Consider the following 19,579-nt stretch of genomic DNA (forward strand, 5'->3'; position numbering starts at 1 on the left):
ATGGTGGAAGGAGGATAACCAATGGGACAGTGCTATACTGGGGTATAAATTATATCACAATGACAGAGAGGAGCATCCAGGAAGTGGTGTGGCACTTTACATCTGGAATGGCATAGAGAACAACAGGATAAATGTTCTTCATGAGACTAAATGCACAATCAAATCTTTATGGGTAGAAATCCCTTGTGTGTTGGGAAAGAGTATAGTGATAGGAGTATACTACCGCCCACCTGGTCAAGATGGTGAGATGGACCTTGAAATATTTAAATAAATTAGGGATGCTAACTGAATTGGTAGTGCAGTAATAATTAGGGATGTGAATCGTTTTTTGACGATTTAAAATATCGTCCGATATATTTTAAATCGTCAAAAATCGTTAGGGCCACGATACAATACCAATTCCCCCGATTTATCGTCAAAAAATCGTAAATCGGGGGAAGGGGGAGGGCAGGAAAACCGGCACACTAAAACACCCTAAAACCCACCCCCGACCCTTTAAATTAAATCCCCCACCCTCCCGAACCCCCCCCCAAATGCCTTAAATTACCTGGGGGTCCGTAGCCTTAAATTACCTCCTTAGCGGCGGTCCGTAGCTAAATCGGGGGAAGGGGGAGAGCAGGAAAAGTGGCACACTAAATCGTGTAGTCTTCAGCCGGTGCCATTTTGCAAAATGGCCGCCGCAAAATGGCGGCGGCCATAGACCAAAACGATTCGACGCAGGAGGTCGTTCCGGACCCCCGCTGGAATTTTGGCAAGTCTTGTGGGGGTCAGGAGGCCCCCCCAAGCTGGCCAAAAGTTCCTGGGGGTCCAGCGGGGGTCCGGGAGCGATATCCTGCCGTGAATCGTTTTCCGTACGGAAAATGGCGCCAGCCAGCGCGCTCCTGATGGTCTTGTATAAGATTTTGAATATCATCTGGTAGGGATGTGAATCGTGTCCTCGATCGTCTTAACGATCGATTTCGGCTGGGAGGGGGAGGGAATCGTATTGTTGCCGTTTGGGGGGGTAAAATATTGTGAAAAATCGTGAAAAATCGAAAAATCGAAAATCGAAAAACCGGCACATTAAAACCCCCTAAAACCCACCCCGACCCTTTAAATTAAATCCCCCACCCTCCCGAACCCCCCCCCCAAATAACTTAAATAACCTGCGGGTCCAGCGGCGGTCCGGATCGGCAGCGGTCCGGAACGGGCTCCTGCTCTGAATCTTGTCGTCTTCAGCCGGCGCCATTTTCCAAAATGGCGCCGAAAAATGGCGGCGGCCATAGACGAAAAAGATTGGACGGCAGGAGGTCCTTCCGGACCCCCGCTGGACTTTTGGCAAGTCTCGTGGGGGTCAGGAGGCCCCCCACAAGCTGGCCAAAAGTTCCTGGAGGTCCAGCGGGGGTCAGGGAGCGATTTCCCGCCGCGAATCGTTTTCGTACGGAAAATGGCGCCGGCAGGAGATCGACTGCAGGAGGTCGTTCAGCGAGGCGCCGGAACCCTCGCTGAACGACCTCCTGCAGTCGATCTCCTGCCGGCGCCATTTTCCGTACGAAAACGATTCGCGGCGGGAAATCGCTCCCTGACCCCCGCTGGACCTCCAGGAACTTTTGGCCAGCTTGTGGGGGGCCTCCTGACCCCCACGAGACTTGCCAAAAGTCCAGCGGGGGTCCGGAAGGACCTCCTGCCGTCCAATCTTTTTCGTCTATGGCCGCCGCCATTTTTCGGCGCCATTTTCCAAAATGGCGCCGGCTGAAGACGACAAGATTCAGAGCAGGAGCCCGTTCCGGACCGCTGCCGTTCCGGACCGCCGCTGGACCCGCAGGTTATTTAAGTTATTTGGGGGGGGGGGGGTTCGGGGGGGGGGGGGATTTAATTTAAAGGGGCGGGGGTGGGTTTTTGGGGGTTTTTAGTGTGCCGGCTCACGATTCTAACGATTTATAACGATAAATCGTTAGAATCTGTATTGTATTGTGTTCCATAACGGTTTAAGACGATATTAAAATTATCGGACGATAATTTTAATCGTCCTAAAACGATTCACATCCCTATCATCTGGTCCCTCCCGATGCAGCCACCACGAAACACGGGACCGTGTCGGGGGACTTTAAGCTTCTTGCTGTTACACTAACGGAGTTGCCACAGTGAATGATTTATGAATGTTCACAATAAAAATATAGTTTACTGATTGAATGGAACTGTATCTCTCTACCTGCACCAGTGTTCCTATGTACTTGCTTGTGTGCAAGGTTTGCTTCTGCTCAATATTAGATTTCAATTACCCCAATACTGACTGGATAAATGTATTATCGGGTCATGCTAGAGAGATAAAGTTCCTGGATGGAATACATGACATTTTTCTGGAGCAATTGGTTTAGGAACCAATGAGAGAGGAAGCAATTTCAGATCTAATTCACAGTGGAGCACAGGATTTGGTGAGAGGGGTACCTGTGGTGGGGCTGCTTGGCAATAGTGAACTTAATATGATCAAAATTGAATTAATGACTGGAAGAGTAAGCAAATCCCCGGCTCTAGTACTAAATTTTCAAAATGAAACTTTGATAAAATGAGACAAATAGAAAAAAACTGAAGGAGCACTATAAAAGTAAAAAGTGTGCAAGAGGCATGGACATTGTTAAAAACTACCATCCTAGAAGCACAGTCCACATGTATTCCACACATTAAGAAAGGTAGAAGGAAGGCAAAATGATTACCAGCACGGTTAAAAGGTGAGGTAAAAGAGGCTATTTTTTCCAAAAGATCTTCATTGAAAAATTGGATGAAGGATCCAACAGAAGAAAATAGGATAAAGCATACGCGTTGACAAGTGAAATGTAAGACATTGATAAGACAGGCTAAGAGAAAATTTGAAAAGAAGTTGGCTGTAGAGGCAAAAACTCACAGTAAAAACTTTTTTAAATATATCCAAAGCAGAAAGCCTGGGAGGGAGTCAGTTGGACTGTTAGATGATCGAGAGGTTAAAGGGGTACTTAGAGAAGATGAGGCCAATGTGGAAAGATTAAATTATTTTTTTGCTTCGGTGTTTACTGAAGAGGATGTTGTGGAGATACCCGTTCCGGAGAAGGTTTTCATGGGTAATGATTCAGATGGACTGAACCAAATCATAGTTTACCAAGAAGATGTGGTAGGTCTGATTGACAAACTGAAGAGTAGTAAATCACCTGGACTGGATAGTTTATACCCCAGGGTTTCGAAGGAACAAAAAATGAAATTTCAGATCTATTAGTAAAAATTTGTAACCTATCATTAAAATCATCCATTGTACCTGAAGACTGGAGGGTGGCTAATGTAACCCCAATATTTAAAAAGGGCTTCAGGGGTGATCTGACTTCAGTGCCAGGACAAATAGTGGAAAGTGTTCTAAATATCAAAATCACAGAACATATAGAAAGACATGGTTTAATGAACAAAGTCAGCATGGCTTTACCCAGGGCAAGTCTTGCCTCACAAATCTGCTTCACTTTTTTGAATTGGTTAATAAACATGTAGATAAAGGTGAACCGGTAGATGTAGTATATTTGGTTTTTCAGAAGACATTTGACAAAGTTCCTTGTGAAAGGCTTCTAGGAAAAGTAAAAGTCGTGGGACAGTTGGCAATGTCCTATTGTGGATTACAAACTGGTTAAAAGACAGGAAGCGGGGTGGGGGGGGGGGGCGGTAATTTCAAGATGACCGACTGTTAGGTGGACAGTGTGGCTGTTCTCTCCTGCAACTGCGACTCTTCCAGGTCTGTAAAGAAATTTGGCAGAGCTTTACCTTCTGAATTTGTCTTGCATGGGGCGGAAAAGGAAGCCCAGGACTGTGTATTTCCCCATGCCCACCTCAGGGCAGACTTGCTCCAGACCTATGGATACCCACGACACTCGCCGGGGAACCAGCTGCTGGAGAGAGGGGGAGGAGAATTTGAGCTCCCCTCTCTTCCTGGCTCTTTGTCACCACTGAGCCCGGAACGAGGAACACCTCCTGGGAATCCGGCAGATGAGAGAATCACCCAAATGGCTGTGGAGACGCCGCAAACCCAAGAGGTTTTAACGGTGCGACCAGCGGGGAGCAGCGTGGTGGTGGAGGAAGCTGCAAGCCCTTCAGCCATCATAGGGGGCTCAGACAGGAGGAACTCAAGAGATGGAAAAAGAGGGAATCGTGAGAGAGTCGACCAGGAGTTTTCATGGACTGAATTGACAATTCCAGAGCTGCCTCCAGTTATCTTTACTATGAATTTGGGAGGCAATTGCTGAGCTTCGAAGTTCCATAACACAACAGCTATCACCAATAGTTAAGAAATATAATAAAATGGGACAGAAAATAGTGACTTTGGGAATTGTACAGCAGATGTTAACCAGAAAATCTCTAATATTAGACTGCAAACAAATTCCATACAGCAGTCCCAATATGTGCTTCCAAAGATAATGCAAATTTAGCACTGAAAGTAGAATCCTTGGAAAATACTATCAGAAATAAAAATCTGAGAATCATAAACTTCCTTAAGGTCCCTTTAGTCCCTCCGAGGGATATGTTTAAAAGATACTTAACAGAAATATTTAAAAAACTAGATATGAGCTTTGTTTTTCCGGGTTGGGTTAGGTTTCGGTTCGGGTGCTTCATGGGAAAATATCGTTTTCCTGCGGGTCATTTTTCAGCAGCACGAATTGGGAAAAATGAACCCGAAAAATAAATTAAAAAAAACCCTGAATCGGAAAAAACCCCACCCCCAATCCTTCAATTTTACTTTATTACAACCCTCCCACTATCCCGATATATCCCCAAGACTTACTAAAAGCCCTGGTGGTCCAGCGGGGTCCCGCGAGCGATGTCTCCCTCTCGGGCCGTCGGGCCATCGGGCCTACCACGAATCAAAATGGCACCGGTGCCCTTTGCCCTTACAATGTGACAGGGGCTACCAGTGCCATTGGTTGGCCCCTGTCACATGGTAGGAGCAAAGGATGACTGGCACCATCTTAGAAATTGCCTAATTCATGACAAAAGAATGCACATCTCTAAAAAATACCAGAAAATGCTATCCCTCCAACCTCTAAAATTTTCTATTTGCCACCATACAGAAGGGAGATGGGAATGCAGAGGGAAGGAATGGATTTATTACAGCCGGAGGAAGTACCATCAATGGACTTAACAGCTATAATTGAAACCTCGGACTCTGATATTATAGTGCCTGCTACACTTTGGGGTAGATTTTCAAAGGGGTATGCCATGCCAAGCCTATTTTGCATAGGCTCGGCTGCGCGCGCAAGCCCCGGGACACGGGTAAGTCCCGGTGCTTTCCTGGGGGGGGGGCCGTGCCGGGGGCGTGTCTGGGGCATGTCTCGATGGCGCGTCATCCGGGGGCGTTCCGGGGGCATGGCCACGGGTGTGGTTCTGGCCCGGGGGCATTCTGGGGGGCATGGCTGCGGCCTCCAGACCAGCCCCTGGACCGGAACGTGGCATGCCGGCAGCCGGCCCGCACGCGCGAGTTACACCTGCCTCGAGCAGGCGTAACTTTAGGAATAAAGGTGGGGGGGGGGGGGTAGATAGGGCTGAGGGGGTGGGTTAGGTAAGGGAAGGGAGGGGAAGATGGGGGGAGGCGGAATGAAAGTTCTCTCCGAGGCCGTTTCAATTTCGGAGCAGCCTCGGAGGGAATGGGCAGCGCGCACAGGGCTAGGCGCACGCAAGGTGCACAAATGTGCACACCCTTGTGCGCGCCGACCCCAGATTTTATAAGATACATGCGGCTACGTGCGTATCTTATAAAATCCAGCATACTTTTGTTTGTGCCTGGTGCGCGAACAAAAGTACGCGCTCACGCTTTTTTATAAAATGTACCCCTTATAGTTTCACTGGTTCTTGAACCAGATAGAGACTGGCTATTGAAATTGTTTTTCAGACACAGATTACAAACGTCTATGCAGTTCAAAGTGAATATTTTTCTGGATATTTCTAGTCAAACGCAAAAGAGACGTAAACATTTTCTATTAATGAGGCCTTTAGTACAACAGATTGGGGGACTTTTTATTTTAAAATTTCCCTGCAAATGTTTGGTGAAACACCAAAATGTTTCCTATACATTCTTTGACCCTCCTCAGTTGTCACAGTTTTTGGTTGGGAAAACTCCGGGAGCTAACTCCAACGATAATCCCTCCACCATATATATTCTTGTGATGTTGTCCCTTAAAATGTTTAAATGCTACTGCAACCAAATAGTCATAAAAGCCTTTCTAATTCTTTAGTATTTTACTAGTTACCTGTTGCAGTCTGGGAAGCTGCAGTCCAGGTGTGAACCCTTGAGCCGAACTACCCTGAAGGCAGAGTAGGTCGGGAGGCGGAGCCACAGGCAAAGGTCTTCACCCGGGAACCAGGAACCCCCCAGGAGGAGTCCGTAGGGTCCTAGAAACTTGGGACTTAGGAGCACAGTAACAGTCTCTAGAGAATGAAGGCCTGGGCAATGAGTAGATCACAGAGTCCAGTAAACAGGGAGCTGGAAGGCCCGGCGAGAGCGGGGCAGTCAGATAGAGTCCCTGGCTTGCTGAATAGAAGCAGTCTGTGAGCAGGCCCGGGGTCTGTAGTATGCCGTGGAGCGAAGCAGATAGATAACAGGAACAGAGTCTGTAGCGTATTGTGGACTGTGACCAGCAGAAGGCAGGACTGGAGTCTGTAGCGTGCAATAGAGCTGGAACGGGTGGTGAGTAGGAACGGAGACGAACCCAAGTCAGGCTGGCAGCCGGTAGAAGCAGTCTCAGGAGCAGGCAAAGGTCGGAGGCTGGCGGTAAGCAGGAGCGAAGTCGGGCACAAGCTGAGGTCAATGGCAGGCGGCAGGCAGGAGCGGAGTCAGGAACAAGCTGAGGTCAATGGCAGGCGGCAGGCAGAAGCGGAGTCAGGAACAAGCGGAGGTCAATGGCAGGCGGCAGGCAGAAGCGGAGTCAGGAACAAGCGGAGGTCAATGGCAGGCGGCAGGCAGAAGCGGAGTCAGGAACAAGCTGAGGTCAACCGGAATGCAGGACAGCAGAAGCGCAACTAAGAACTACTAACAGTAGCGACCCTCGTTGCAAGGCAATGAGAAGGCAGGTGAACGCCGGTTAAATCAGGCTTGGGGCGTGGCGTCGTTAACCCAGGCCGGGCCAGACTTCCGGCGGCCGTGCGTCCATAATGCGCGTCCTTGCGCGCGCGCCTGGCAGCAGCGAGATGATCTGGCAATGGCGGGCGCCCTGGAGGCCTAGCGGAGCTGCGGGAGCGGCGTTCCCCCCATCGGAGGTGAGCACTAAGCACAGCAGAAAGAGGGGAAGCGGTGGAGACCGCAACATTACCTGGGATTGTGTTCTTGTCACTCCCATATATAGAGGACCTGAAGTGTATTGCTTTTGGGTGAATATTTAAAAATGTAACCTTGTGTTCTTTTCTTGTTAATTCAAATGTAAAGCAATACTTGTTTTCAGTCAAGAGTGTTCTTGTATGTATTTCAAAATTCAATAAATTTAAAATTAAAAAAAAAAGACAGGAAGAGAGTAGGATTAAATGGAAATTTTCTCATTGGAGGGGAGTGGGCAATGGAGTGCGTCAGGGATCTGTACTGGGACCCATGCTTTTCAATATATTTATAAATGATCTGGAAAGGAATATGATGAGTGAGGTAATCAAATTTGCAGATGATACAAAATTGTTCAGAGTAGTTAAATCACAAGTGGATTGTGATAAATTGCAGGAAGACCTTGTGAGACTGGAAAATTGGGCATCCAAATGGCAGATGAAATTAAATGTGGATAAGTGCAAGGTGTTGCAAATAGGGAAAATAACCCATGCTGCAGTTACACGATGTTAAGTTCCATATTAGGTGCTACCACCCAGGAAAGATCTCGGCATCATAGTGGATAATGCATTGAAATTGTCAGTTCAGTGTGCTGTGGCAGTCAAAAAAGCAAACAGAATGTTGGGAATTATTAGAAAGGAAATGGTGAATAAAATGGAAAATGTCATAATGCCCATGGTAAGACTGCATCTTGAATACTGTGTACAATTCTGGTCACCACATCTCAAAAAAGATATAGTTGCGATGGAGAAGGTACAGAGAAGGGCAACCAAAATGATAAAAGGGATGGAACAGCTCCCCTATGAGGAAATACTAAAGAGTTTAGGACTGTCCAGCTTGGAGAAGAGACGGCTGATGGGGGATATAATATGGTGTTTAAAATCATGAGAGGTTTAAAACAGGTAGAAGTGAATTGGTTATTTACTCTTTCAAATAATAGAAGAACTAGGGGCACTCCATGAAGTTAGTATGTAGCACATTTAAAACTAATTGGAGAAAGTTCTTTTTCATTCAACGCACAATTAAACTCTGGAATTTGTTGCCAGGGGATGTGGTTAGTGCAGTTAATGTAGCTGGGTTTAAAAATGCATCAGTTGCATAGGATAGGCTTAGTTTTGGAGAACTTGCCAGGTTCTTATGGCCTGGATTGGCCACTGTTGGAAACAGGATGCTGGGTTTGATGGACCCTTGGTCTGACCCAGTATGGCATGTTCTTATGTTCTTAGATGGCGCATGAGGTCTGCTACCTTTGACCCGGGCAGGCAAATTACCAAGTGATCCTCAACCCCATCAGCCATCTAGTATCTTTATTCGTAATCATCAACTCACATTTTAAAGATGTCAATTTATTTTTAACTCATTTTTAAATCAGAATTTCAATATATTAAATCAACAGTCAAATGTTGTGAACTGTATTTTCACACATATTCTTTTTTAATAAATGAGATATTTTGAGGAAGCATTGAATATTAATGATTTAATAGAATATTATGTAATGCTGAGTTCTAGCAGCTGCATTAATCCTCTAGGAAAAAGGAGCCTTTGTAGGTTTTGAAGAAGAAGAGGTGTGAGAGGTCTTGAAAGTTCATAATCACCAAGTTGTCCCTTGGTCATTTAGGAGGCAATATTCAGCCACTGAGTGACTCAGCTAGTTAGCTGGAAAACCACATCTGGCTAACTAACAGGGTATATCCAGTGGAGCGGTTGTGCCACTGAATCTACCTGGCTATCTTATAGTTAGCCACTGCCAGTCATGTATAATCAGCTAACTCTAGGACAGCACTATGGTCTGACCAGAATTAACTGCATAAGTTAACTGGCTAACTATGCTCCCCCCAGAACACCTCCTGCCCACTCCCTGAATGCCCCCGACATATCTGGCTAAATTATAGGTGGGTAGCTATTTCCCCTGCTGGAATTTAGCTGAATGCACACTCAGTATATCCAGGTAAGCCATTTAGATGGATAACTATTGTTTTCCATCTAAATGGCATTTGAATATGGACTTCTTAAAATACATGACAACTTACAAAGATCTCAGTTACTGTCTTTGGGACAACATGTGATGTTGCTTAAGGCTTGTTGTTTTTCAATTAATGTGAAATCCTAAAGTACAGAAAAAAATGGCAAAACATTTCCAAACTTTAAAGAAAAGTTTTCAAATGTCTAGTGCCTCAGGAGACAAAGCAGGACTTTATTTGACAGAGTAAATAAGACTCTACTATAATTAACATTGCTGATGTCTGAGTTCTGTGGAAAATCACATTTCTGCAAATAATTATAGTAATAATCATGGAACATTTTTAGCAGATTTCTCCTGTTTCTGAATATATCCTAGACATAAATATATACTAGATTCTGCTGTTTGAAATTTCTACAAAGTATTTTGCAGAAGTTATTAGGGAAACATGTCAAACATTTCAAGATCCGTTAGTTCCATTAGCATTTGCAAATCTTCCACTAGTATCTTATCACTATGCAGACTATTTGCTGAATAGAATTAAGATGGGTCTGTTTGAAACAATGATTGATGTAGTTGACATTTTTTTAGCTTTTATATCTTTATGATTTTGTTATTCTAGAGAAGTAATTCTGTTTAAAATAGTAAAAATAATTAACAAATAAAGGGCCTGATTTACTAAGGCTTTTCTTCCCTTCTGTATCTATGGGAAAATGCTTAGTAAATGAGGCCCAAAACTAGTTTATGGAATCTTTGGATTATACTGGTTTCCAACTCTGTATGTATAAGTGTGATAAGAATTTAGATATTTTAGCAAACAAATTGGAGGTTATTATCAATGTATGACAATATCTAAGGCCTTAATTCAACATTTGAATGATACAAATCAGTAAAAAATCAAATAGCAACAGCCAAAAAATCAATATTTATGAGATATTAGGAGAAAATACTGAATGGAATGAATAGGGAACATATGAGTAGGAACAATCATTAATGTTTCATTAACACACCCTCTGCCTCACCCATAGATATGCTCATAAAGATTGAGTCACCTATTTAAATGCATGCCTTTTATTTACCTCCAGGAGCCCTCAGAGTATATTTACTGCTGTTTCAGAAAGGTATAAGGTTCTGTGTCCATCTCCAGCTCTAAATAGGAGGCTTCATTTTTAGAAGGGAGATATTTAATGCTTTGATAGACCACAAAGTTAAGAAAACTATAAGAATAAAACAAAATGTATATGAATTCGGAAATAAGGCTGGCAGATTCTTTGTCCATTGACTAAAGAAAAAGTTAGCAATTAGATTTTGAGGAATTATCCACAAATGATGGAGTAACTTTGCATGACCCAAAAAAAATTAGTAAATTCCTTTTTGGCCCTACTATAAAAAAAATTATATACTTCCAAACCGATAAAAGTTTGGTTAAGATATGGAAAAATCTTTGTATAACTTGAATGGCCCTACTCTGTCAAACGATGAATAAGAGGCTCTGGAGGGGAGAATCACTGAATTAGAGATAGAAAAGGCAATAAAGTCTCTTAGCTCTGCAAACAGCCCAGAGGAGAATGACTTCTCATTAAATTATTATAAAACGTCTCCTTCATCTTGATTCCTAAACTGATGGAATGGTGCAACGTGTCAGAAGGTGTTCCCCTATCCAAGTCAATGATAACTACTATATCAGGCATCCCAAAGGAGAGAATGGATGCAAAGCGTTGTGGTTCATACAGACCTATTTTTTCTATGATATTAAAATACTTGCAATAATGTTGGCATGTAAGCTGGGGAATACTGTATTAGTACACAGAGATCAGTCTGGTTTCATGAAGGTCAAAAGGGATCAGATAATGCTAGAAGAACATTTAATCTAATCCATCTGTTCACTAAGACAGAGCAGGAGGAAGCTGCATTGCTCTCATTACTAGGGATGTGAATCGTTTTTGAACGATTAAAATTATCATCAGATAATTTTAAAATCGTCCAAAATCGTTAGAGTGCACGATACAATACAAATGTCCCCGATTTATCGTCAGGGGCATTTGTATTGTATCGTTAAATAGGGCACGGGAAAACCGGCACACCAAAAAAACCCTAACACCCACCCCGAACCTTTAAAACAAACCCCCACCCTCCCGAACCCCCCCAAAATGTTTTAAATTATCTGGGGTCCAGTGGGGGGGTCCCAGCGCGATCTCCCGCTCTCTGGCCACGGCTGCGTTAAGAGAAATGGCGCCGGTGGCCCTTTGCCCTTATCATGTGACAGGGCAAAGGTAGCGCCGGCGCCATTTTGGTTCCTGGCTCCCGACGTCACGCGTGCAGGAGATCGCTCTCGGACCCCTGCTGGACCCCCAGGAACTTTTGGCCAGCTTGGGGGGGCTTCCTGACCCCCACAAGACTTGCCAAAAGTCCAGCGGGGGTCCGGGAGTGACCTCCTGCACGCGGGCCGTATTGCCAATCTTCAAAATGGCGCCGGCACTACCTTTGCCCTCACTATGTCATACGGGCGACCGTCGCCCGTATGACCCCCGATTCACGATTTTTAACGATTTTAAAAAAAAAACAAAACTCGACGATAAGATTTCCCTCCCCCCCCCCAGCCAAAGTCGATCGTTAAGACGATCGATCACACGATTCACACCCCTACTCATTACATGCCACTATGATCACCATAATCTTGGATAATGTTCTGAGGGCAGTGGCCAAGCCAAAGGGCAGTGCCCAGAACTGATAATAGTGACCCAATAGCACAAAGCATAGGAAACATAGATGTTCTTATTGGATTAGAATATATAGGTAGGCCTCGGATAGGTCCAGGGAGGTTAAGAATTATCCTGATTATACAGCTACTAGCAGCTCTACCCGTTCTATGCCCGGGTGGCGAGCCTTTTTATTCCCCTCTTAACAACCAAGCTGTCTCTCACACTCCCCCACACCCACTCTCCTCTCTCGTACACACATTCTCTCTCACCAGCATCCCCCTCTCGTCATATAGGCTCCCTCTCTCTGAAGCCCACACTCAAGCATCCCCCCACCCACCCTGTCTTACCTCCCATGCTCTCTGTCCTACCCTCCCCACCCCCTACCAACCATGCTCTCTGTCAACCCCCTCTCTCACACACACATTCTCTCTCACCGGCACACACCCCCCATGCTCTCTCTCCCACCCTCTTTCTCTCTCCCACCCTCCCGTCCCCGACATACATTCTCTCTCACCAGCATGCAGTGGGACCCACACTGTTTGTGGCGAAGATGAAGGCTCGGTGCGCCACTTGCGGCAAAGATGAAAGCTCGGTGCGCCGTTCACGGCACACGGGGGCCTTCCATTTTCGCCTTGAGCAGAAAATAGGAGTGGAGACCCTGGCATGCCGCGAACGGAGCGTGTCCCACTGGACACGCTCCATTCGCGGCGAAGATGAAGGCCTGGGTGCACAAATCGCGGCACATGCAGGCCTTCCCATTTCGCCATGAATGGTGCGCCGGTCCTTCATCTTCACCGCGAATGTAGCGTGTGTCACGAGACATGCTCCGTTCACTGCATGCCAGGGTCTCCTCAGCTATTTTCAGCCTGTCCCGCGATGGCTGCTGCAGAATTCCCCCAGGAGTACCTCCTATACCTGGTGTTGTCCAGGGAGCCACCTGTGTCCCAAGTCCGATATATTATAGTGCCATCTATCGGCGGGCTGGGGAACATGCATGAGCACTGACGGACACACTACCAAGCCCAATATATTATGGATTATCACGGAAAATAGGGCTTCCATGTGAAAGGAATCACTTGGAGGTGTCAGTTGACACTCTTGAGGTCCAGGATGGGGCAAAAGGAACCTTCCTTCTTGGGTAAGATGAAATAAATGGAATAACACCCCATATTAATGCTAAAATATGGGTTTCAAAACCTGGAAGTGGCCTGAGCCTCTGTGCACCTCTGAGGGGGCATGACTGTTGTAGCAATGTTCTTTTTTAGATGGTATCTCCAGAATTCAATGCAGTTCATAAAGAGGGTTCTCAGCAAAGACATATAGAGAGTTTATAGCACTTCCTTATTTATTCTTGTATCACTGAAGCAGTCAGGGACTTGAACAGAGTCAAAGGAATCACACTCAAACTCTGCTGTAACTTCAGTGCATTTATTTACTTAAAACAGGATTGGCAAACATAGTTGCAAGCACAAAGCTAACCAGGCACTTCCCAGAAGGAATATAAAAATCTCAAATAAATAAATAAATAAATAAATACTGAGATATGTCTGGCAGTAGAAGTTGTTTCTTTTTTTTTTATCTTTTTTTGTAAATTTTTCATTTTATATTTTAAGTTGTTATATTGTTTGATTTTATTATTTTGTAATTGTTCTTAGTAATTTTATTGTCTAACATTGTGAATGTTATATTGTAAACCACCCCAATCAACATTGTTTGTAAGGTGTGGTATATAACAATCTGAAATAAAATAAATAAATACATATTTTACTGGGGTGCAGGCACTGGGATTATAGCCTTCATCCGGAGGATCCATAACAGTGTTGCTCTACTGCCTGCTTCTTGTGCTGGAACTGGCAAGGAGATATCCATGTAAAGCCCCTTTCTCTTTTAGGCAGTTCATTTTTTATGTAAACCGGAGTGATTTGTAGTTCTTACAAGAACTTCGGTATATAAAAATTAAAAATAAATAAATAAATAAATAAATAATGAATATGTCCAAAGGAGTGCTGTGAAATTCCAGCACATATCCTTCTTATTTGACCTCCAGTACCCATTTTTCTGAAGTGATCTTGACTCACTGTTGGTAGAAGAAGTATAGTCAACTCCCTATCTCCTTATTCTGAGGGTGGGTCAGCAAAACGTCATTGGGGGGTTCTGGATGAACCTGAACCCGAGCCTGACCCTCTTTTGGGCTGCCGACTCCAAAAGGACTAAGACCTCCCAAAGGACTGAGACCTCTGAAATGTTGAGTTTATGTAGGGGCAAAAGCATTGAGAGCCCTAGATCAAACCCTCATGAGTGAGGAGTGCTGTAACTTCTTTCTCTTATCTTCTGGTAGCCGGGTTACTGGAGATTTGCCTCATTTACTGGCCAGTTTTTCAAATTTGCTTCCAAAGAGGAGTGTTCCCCCAAAGAGGAGTGTTCCCCCAACTGAATCCGCTCGACTAACCTCCATGAAAGAACGGGCATTCTCCACAGCTGGCCCCACATCTGGAACAACCTGCCGACTGATCTAAGACTGGAACCCTGCCTGACTACCTTCTGAAAAAAACTCAAGACTTGACTTTTCGTCCAAGCCTTCCTTAAGCCTAACATGGCAACAATTCTTTCATTTAGCTCAACAGTCTAAATGCCCAACCCAGCCATTGTATATTCATTCGTGTTCATTCTCCAGTTTTCTCTGTCCTTTATTTCATGGCTACCCTAGCCCCCAAGTTCATTCTCCCTGTTATTTGTAACTGCACCTCGGCCTTCTTGTTATATGGTTTTGTTAAGTTAACCCCTAAGTTTGATGTAAACCGGCCTGATATGAAGCTTGTCATGAAGTTCGGTATAGAAAAATGTTAAATAAATAAATAAATAAATAAATAAAGGGAAAGGACATCTTTGTGAGATTTGCCTTTAAGGTTGCATCTGCTGACCAATTTCTCAGCCATAGCTGTCTTCTGGCCACCACCACTGATGCCACTCCTCTGGCAGAGGTACGGACTAGTCCGAGCCTGCATCAGCTAAAAAGGCAGCAGCGGGTTCCAAAACCACTCTTCGATTCGCACCGGAGTCATTCACCTCCTGAGACAGGAGCAGGCATGAACAAGCTACCAGTACACAACAAGAAGCAACCTGTAAGGTCATTGGTATTGCATCAAAGGCCTATTTAAGGATAGACTCCATCAGCCTATTGTGTGCCACTACCAGCGCCCACTGAACCATGGGCTAGAATATCTATAGATTTCATCACCGATCTTCCACCATGTTCTAACAACACTGTCATCTCGGAGATAATTGACCACTTTTCCAAGATGGGACATTTCATCCCACTCCGGAGCCTACCATCGGCTCCCGAACTTGATAAACTGTTCTTGACTCACATTTTCCAATAGGGATGTGAATTGGGCTTCGGATAATTGAAAATATCAGCGATATTTTCAAAATTGTCAGAAATCGGGGGCTCCCCCAAAACGATAGGAAAACCCCACGATATTGTTCGTGGGGGTTCTCATCATTTTGGGGGAGGGCGGGAAAAATGGCACACAAAAATAACCCCTAAACCCACCCCGACCCTTTAAAACTAATCCCTTAGCTTCCCCCACCCTCCTGACCCCCCAAAAAACTTTTTACAGGTACCTGGTGGTCCAGTGGGGGTCCCGGGAGCGATCTCCCACTCCCAGGCCGTCGGCTGCCACTAATCAAAATGGCGCCGTTGGCCCTTTGCCCTTACCATGTGACAGGGTATCCGTGCCATTGGCCGGCCCCTGTCACATGGTAGGAGCACTGGATAGCCCGCGCCATTTTTAAAGATGGCGCCGGCTATCCAGTGCTCCTTTCATGTGACAGGGGCTGGCCAATGGCACGGATACCCTGTCACATGGTAAGGGCAAAGGGCCAACGGCGCCATTTTTATTAGTGGCAGCCGACGGCCCGAGAGCGGGAGATCGCTCCCGGGACCCCCACTGGACCACCAGGTACCATTAAAATGTTTTTTTTGGGGGGGTCGGGAGGGTGGGGAAAGCTAAGGGATTAGTTTTAAAGGGTCGGGGTGGGTTTTTTGTTTATCAGTTTGGGCGCAGCCGATAAACAAAACCGCGATCGGGCCGGACGAAAAAAAAAACAAAATGTGAATCGGAACCGGAATCCAAACCGATTCCGGTTCCAACTTCATGGGCTACCAAAGGAAATTGTATCCAATAGAGGCTCACAATTCACAGCAAAGTATTGGCGGTCCTTGTGTCAAAAATTTAATATCCAGCTAAGGTTTACTGCAGCATACCATCCTCTGGAGAATGACCAAGCCGAAAGAACTAACCAGACCCTGAAAGTTTTCCTCAGATCTTATGTAAATGTTCAGCAAAATAATTGGGCCAACTTGATCCCTTGGGTCGAATTATCTCATAATACACACCTTTTCTGCCGCCATATACATATTCCCATTTGCTGTGGTATCCGGGCGCCAACCATGACTACCACTGTGCCTTCTCCAGCAGTGCAATTCACGGCGCAAAGTATCTGTAACGTATGGAACCAAGTAAAGGAAGGACTCACCCAAGCCGCAGAACGTGCTAAGAAATTCATGGACGCACGTAGAAGAGCAGCTCTACTCTTCAGACCCGGTCAAAAGGTATGGCTAAGTACCAAGCACATTAGGCTGTGACTCCCCTCACATCGCTTGGCACCCAAGTACATCGAGCTGTTTCCCGTCCTCCGGAGAGTGGGAGCAGTCACCTACCAGTTGCAGTTGCCGTGATCCATGAGTATCCACAATACCTTCAATGTTTCTCTACTGAAACCACTTGTGCTATCTTGGCCTTCCCGCAAAGATCCACCGCCTCCTCAAGTATCCACTGAACCATAGCATACCCTCCAGGTAAGAGAGGTCCTCGATGTCTGTCGGCGTCGAGGACATTGGGAGTATCTACTCTCTTGGGAGGAGTATGGGGCATAGGAGAACTCCTGGGCCTTCCATAGAGTGCACCCTGACAAGCCACGCCCGAGGAGGTGGAGGCCGAGAAGGGGGGTAATGTTGCGCATCCCGTCTGCGCTCGGCCCGTGCATGGGCCTGTTCACCTCTCCAGCTCCTCTCCAGCTCCTCTGGGGGTCCCGTGTCATCCTCCCCTGCAGTGGTGGCAAGCACGGCTAGGCCTCTGCGTCCCAAGGAGGTGGTTGCTGGGACTTCATCCTCCAGCCAGGCCTCATGGCGGGGCTCAGCAACCTCCATGGCATCAGCTCCACCCCTAGGCGCGCGCGCAGACCGCCTGGCACCTTATAGGTCCAGGGGCGGGTCCCAGCTCTGTGGTGCGCCCTGATTGAGGGACCTATATCAGGAAGCTCCTGCCCTGACTTCCTTGCCTTGGCAATCAGCTCAATCCTTGTGATTTCTAGTTTGCCTCTGCGTTCCAATCTGTGTTCCAGTCTCATTCCAGTCTTTGTTCCAGTATCATTCCAGTCCTGTTCCAGGATCCTCCTGTTCCACCGTCCTTCTGTTCTAGCGTCCTTCTGTCTCTTCGTCTCCCCAGGTAGTACCTTTCGGACTCTTCTCGGTACTGACCTCAGCTTCCCTTGATTATGATTGTTCGCTGCCTGCCTCTGACCTGCCTGTTTCTACGACTACGTCTGTACGCTGCCTGGAACTGACCTCTGCCTGAATTCAACTATGTCTGACTACTTCCTGGAACTTGACCTCTGCTTTGGCTGACTACCCACGGACTGACTACTGGTAACTGACCTCTTTTTTGCCTGACTATCCACGGACTGATTACTGGCTCTGACCCTTGCATTGGCTGACCATGCTTCCTTGAATCGTGCCTTGATCCTTGCTATACATTCAGAGACTCTCTTCTGGCCTTCTCAGGCACCCAGGACTTCCGGCCTGAGTATCGACCGTGCACCCTTGATCGTGGTGGGCTCAGCCCTGAACTTCCTATCAAAGAGATCCTGTGAGGCCCACCTAAGACCAGGCGGCCCGGGTATTCAAGGGCTCAACCTGGGGGTACCTAGGGTTGCTAGTGGCGAAGCTCCAGCTAGCCTCTGTCTCCTCTTATGCTCTGCCTCCTGGTAGCAGGCGCTCTCTGGGTCCGACCAGGGAACCTACCAATCCTGTACTAGGCCAAGGGTCCACCTCCTGGTGCAACACTTCACGGTCATAAATACAGTTAATAAATCAATAAAAAATATAGAAATATAAAAAGTACCGTAATCTGTAAAACTCTTGTAGTTAAAAAATATAACTGGAAGCTAAAAAATTAACCATTACCTATTGTGTAAGCCTGCTCAAATAGTCTAGTTTTAAGCACCTTTTTAAACAACTTGAGTTCTGCTTGTAATCTTAAATCTACTGGTAAAGCATTCCATAATAAGTCCAGCAAGTGAAATCGCTCTCTCTCTAACCAGGGTGAGTCGTGCAGACGTAACTGAAGGGATTGAAAGCAAACCTTTATTAGCAGATCTTATGTTTCGCTGCGGAGTGTGCAATTGAATGACAGCTTTCATCCAGTCTACTTGCTTGCCATAAATTGCTTTATGCAGAATACAAAGTGCTTTATATTGAATCCTGTATTCAATGGGCAGCCAATGCAAAGATTTCAGAATAGGGGTGATATGATCTTTTTTCTTGACACCCATAAGCACCCTAGCGGCTGCGTTCTGCAGAATCTGGAGAGGACGAATAGTGGACTGTGGCACGCCGAGAAATAATGAATTGCAATAGTCTGTACCGATAAATATCAGGGATTGCAATACTGTTCTAAAATCATTTGGATTTAATAATCATCATTAGATCTTTGTCCTTTTTGAGAATCATTGCTGACATGAGACCTTGCTGTTTGGGTTTCAAGGTATTTCTTCATGGGATGCTGTATGTTACTTTGTTTAGTTTTTAGACTTGTTTATGGCTTATTTGAATTGCGTTTTTCTATTTTTGTTTCAGATTCAGTAACCCTTGAAACAGATGATTTTTTGTTGAAACATTGGCCAATGTCGGTGGTATACAACTTGCAATCTGATTGCAGGTCTAGTTTTTATAAGATAAATAATTTTTTCATGTTTAGTGACATTAGTGATACATTTTTTTTTTGTAAACTGATTTTTTTAGATAATAAAATGTTGTGATTCCACTTGTGAGAACAAGCGGGCTCTCACCTCTTTTATACCTTTCCCGCGGTCAGGAAGCCGTGTCACTGACTTTCTTCGCAGCAGGAGCTGCAGCCTGTCCTTCTCTTCACTGCGGCAGGAGCCGTGGACTTTAACCTTCGTTTGTGGCCCAGGCCACCCTCGTCGCTGTCTTCCAGCAGGCCTGAGGTCTGCCCCTCTGCGGCATGGAGCCATTGATGTCATCTCTGCTGCGGCCTGGAGGCCGCAGCCCTCGGGCTCCCTTGCGGCATGGAGCCACTCCTCAGCCTGCCTCTCGCGGCTTGAGAGCCGCCGACAACGCTGGACCTGTTCCTCGGCCCACCCTGCTCCTCAGGATCTGCAGCAGCAGCATGGCCGCTCTCCATGGTCCTGACCCATCTTCCTAAGGGGCGAGGCCGCGTCTCTCTCCCTTTCTTAAAGGGCCAGCGAGGGAGTGGTGCTTCTGATGACTTCACTGTGGAACCTCCTCTTCAGCCCTATATAAAGGACCTGGCTTCCTTCTCT

This window comes from Rhinatrema bivittatum, chromosome 2 (genome assembly GCF_901001135.1).
Source record: "Rhinatrema bivittatum chromosome 2, aRhiBiv1.1, whole genome shotgun sequence".
NCBI lineage: Eukaryota > Metazoa > Chordata > Amphibia > Gymnophiona > Rhinatrematidae > Rhinatrema > Rhinatrema bivittatum.